The sequence below is a fragment of the Paroedura picta genome, chromosome 16 (genome assembly GCF_049243985.1).
Source record: "Paroedura picta isolate Pp20150507F chromosome 16, Ppicta_v3.0, whole genome shotgun sequence".
Classification (NCBI taxonomy): Eukaryota; Metazoa; Chordata; class Lepidosauria; order Squamata; family Gekkonidae; genus Paroedura; species Paroedura picta.
The window spans coordinates 5,121,743-5,126,037 of NC_135384.1; positions in this window are offsets into that span (position 1 = coordinate 5,121,743).

Here is a 4,295-nt window from a genome sequence, read left to right on the forward strand (position 1 = left end):
CGGGTGGTTTCGAGGGGCTTCGTAGATCGTAACGGGAAATCCTCGCAGAAACGGACGCGGTGGTAGTATGCGATGCAGGCAAGGGCTCCATCCACCAGGAAGGACTCCTGCCTCGAGCGTGACTGAACCTAGGGGTCTTTTGTACCCAGCTTTTTACTCCCCGAAGGAATCTCAACGCCCTGCTGGATGAGACCAGCGGTCCACCTAGGGCAGCATCCTGTCTCCTAGTGACCAACTGCGGGGCATCAAGCCTTCGTCTCAGATTGCCTCCTGACCCTGGGATCCAGAGGTTTACTGCCTCTGAACATGGAGGCTCCCTTTAGCAGAGCACACCGGGCACTTGGTCCGGGAAAATCCCTAGCGAATCGTGCTCTGTACTAAGGGTGTTGTGTGCCATCCGGAGTACCCTGTTCAGGCCTCGGGTCTGCTCTCCGAACGGCTGGCTTCGGAAAGCCCTTGTCTTCCTTCCGAGGCCTCTGTGAAGCCTGCTGCACAGACGCCTTCTCTTCCCCTCCCCTTCTGGGACAAGCTCGACTATATATAATCCTTCTCTGGCTCTGGCGAAGCTCCAAGGGTTGGCGAAATGTTTATGCTGTCTGGGAATATGCAAAATCCCAGCTGGGGAGGAGCCAGGGAGGCCTGGGAAACAGAGGGAGAAGGTCAAGGGCAGCTGCTGGTGAGCCAGGCCAACTTGTCCGAGCTCCAGGATTGGGGGGGGGGGGGGATAGAGGAGGCTGGCTGACGTTCCCCTGGAGGTTTATGTCCCCCCAGTTGGAAAAGAGAATACTAGATACGCTGGTCTCCTATTACATGCAGGAAGATTGTTACAAAACACACATCCGCACACGTTTGGAGATGGTATCGGGGCTGTCCCCCACCCCCAAGAACATCGCCCTCTGTACCCTGCCAGAGAACAGCCTTTGGCTATGGGATAAGGGGAAGGAACAAAAGCAAACAGTGCCCACAGAACGACATGCACTCCTTCATTGCCAGCTTGTGGTGCAAGAGAGACACCAACACAGAAGAAGGCAGATCCTGAGCTGCAGCTAGCCTGGGAAATGGGCTCTGGGGATGACAGAGCCCTTCATGCATCTTGAGATCTGACGTAGCTTTGAGAGATGCCAAGTGGAAGGGGGTCAAAGCCATCGTCCTGTTTCGGGTTGCTGCCAAAGTTGTTCCATAGATTGGAAGTTTTTAACCGGGATCAGCCAGGAGTTATACTCCAGGCCTGGGCACGTGCTGCCCCCTGGAGGAAAACAAAGCTCAGTGGCGTTTTGCAAAGGGGAAAATACCCCTGAAACCTTTCCCTTTAACACACAGGAAACCAAGTTTTGAGGATTGACATTGTTCTTTTTCTACAAAACGGTGCCAAGAGCTCAAGCGGAGCCGGAATGAGGCTTTTTGAAATAATACATTTTTTAGTTTCAACCCACTCTTCCCCAAATGCTCAAGGCAGGTAACGACATACATAAAAACAACAAAGAATAATTGTCATATTAAGACATTCATTTAAAACATTCCAAGATCAGTTCAGTTTACAACTGCAGTTTTCGAGTGGGGCGTTGGAGGCGTCAAGTGGGAGCTGCATGCTGTTTTTCAGACCACAAAACAGATGGGGTTAAAACAGATGCTTTGCAGTTCTAACTCCCATGTATACATGACTAATTCTTACTAGGTCAGTGCCTACCTGTGGTATAGTGGTTAAGAGCTGCAGCCTCTAATCTGGAGAACAGGGTTTGATTCCTGAATTCTCCTCCACATGCAGCCAGCTGGGTTACCTGGAACCAGTCACTGTTCTCTCAGAGGTCTCTCAGCCCCACAGGGTGTCTATTGTGGGGAGGAAGGGTAGACACACAAGGACGGTTGGGTAACCTTGGGCCAGTCACAGTTCTCTGAGAACTCTCTCAGCCCCACCTGTAAGCCAGTTTCAGATTCCCTCAGGTATTGAAACGCAGGATATAAAAACCAACTCTTCAGGTGGCAACTATGGTTCCAAGGGGGGAAAAATGTAATAAAATGTAATGATGGATTTGTTAGAAATTAATCTGCTCCTGTTTAGCCCTGGCGATCCAGTGCCAACCTGAACAGGAAAGTTGCATTCTGGGAACATTCCAAGCTGAAACTTTAAGCTGATTGATGGACCTGGAGGGGAAGGGGAGGGGCCTTGGCTGGGTGCAGGCATTGCTATGCTTTCCAACCATATTCTGTGCAATCGCATCACTTCTGGGTTTCTCAAAGCCTGAATAAAGTTTCAGTGGTTTCTCAACAGTAAAATTGTTGAGAAAGGCTGGTCTAGGGCATCATATTCCTTCTGAGCTTGCTAACAGGGTCGCCTGCTTTGGGTTTGGAAATTCAAGGGCGCAGCCAGGCAAAGGCACATTCAAGAGGGGAAACAGCCACCCCCTGCTACAGAATCTACTCTTGAGAGCAGCCACTGTATCTAGGAGTTAATGTCTGATCTGGAAATCAGTTGTAATTCCAGGAGAACTCCAGGGCCTACCTGGAGGAAAGCAAACCTGATCCCTCCCCTCCCTGAACTCCACCCACCCCAAATCTTCCAGGTATTTCCCAAGCTGGAGTCAGCGACTGTACCTGCCCCATTGGAGTCATCAAAAAGTGGTGCCGGACTTGCTCCTGCTCCACAGCTGATGAAATGAACCCTCCGTCACTTGTCAGTTTGGACCACATAAAATGGTGCTCCCAACATAGCAACAGGCCATATCCTGAATATTAAGGTCACTTTTAACCCAAGAAATGTTGCAGAGATTCCACAGAGATGGCTTTTCTAGGTATAGCGAATGCATAATCAGAAAAGCCACCCTAGCTAGATTTCTGCCTGTTACACAGCCACTTTTGGAAGATCTTTTGCCGGCTAAAAGGTGTTAAGGGGGCATCCGAAACTTCTATTTAATGTTATTTTGTTCTTACCCATGAGCAAAGGTCGAGAGGCAATCCAGCTACCAGCTTGGCATTCCTCTTTGTACTCCCTGGAGAGGGAGAAAATTCTTGACCCAGTAGAATCCACAGTGCTTTGGTGCTGGTGCTGTTGTTTTTAAATTAAAATGTCTGAGCCATGGAGCTGGGACCAATCCTAACTGCCTCCTCTCCCCAGGCCCTCAAAAATTGTACTAGGCAGCCAAATTCCTTCAACTAGAACCACTGAATTAGCTCTTTCTCTGGCAGTTTCTCTGGCAGCAGACAACCTTGCAAACGAATCCAATCTCTGTTGCAAGTGGGTAGTCGGTCTGAAGTAGCACAACAAAATTGGAATCCGATGGCACCTTTGAGACGAACAAAGTCTTATTCAAGGTGTGAGTTTTCGTGGGCAGGCATGCTTCCTCTGTCAATCGTAAGTGAACAGATCTAAGGAGAAAGTAAATCAGTAGCAAATTACTGAACGGCATCACAATGTGCAAAATAAGAAGCATGATGATAAAGCTTTGCTAGAAAAGCAAATCAGTCCTTTGGGTTCAGTTGTCGTTCATAAAAAGATTGGGGCAATAATCCAATCACCGTGCATTAGCCCGGTTCCTCGTTTTCCGTCTTGTCATGATTTCAACCAAAGCGGAATGCAAGAATGGGATGACCAAAGCGCCCAGGTCACCTCTGCTAGGTTCAGTCCCCCCTGAGCGCTAACTGTGATTACCCAGCCGCAGATTCCAACAGCGCTATTTCTACGGGGCCATTTCCAGGGCTGAGATACGCCGGAGACATCCTCCCGATGCCCTCCCTACCTCTGTTCCTATGGCCGGCTGGTTATTTAACATTGAAGAAATTTCTCTTCTGCGGCGAAAGTGCCGATCGGGGACATTTACTCCGCCATTCCCTCAGGACGATCTTGGATTTCGACGCCGCAGATTCGTCAAAGTTGCGTTTGTCATTCGGAGCGGCACACAAACCGCGGGGGAGTCCTTCACTCCGGCCTCAAATCTCCCACCTCCGCACGAGCCACCCGCTCGCGCAAACTCTGCTTTCACTCCGGCGAAACGCGAAAGTGCGAATCAGGAATCGCCGGTTAGGTCCGCCCCCCCGGGAGCGCCCTGCCCCTTTCTGGGAGCGCAGCGGCCGGTTCGCATCGAACGATTCGCCACAGAGGGAAAGCGCGTTCTAAATCCTACTCCAGCCTTATATTTTTTTACAAATAAATTAATAATAATCCCGGCGACAATAATCCAAGCCGTCCGCCTGTTTCACGAACAGCGGGTGGGCGCCTCGGGGGGTCTTCTCCGCGCCGAAAGTGCCGACGGGTAAAAGAAGGCACGCGCGAGCCGGCAAAAAACCGTCGCCATAGAGCA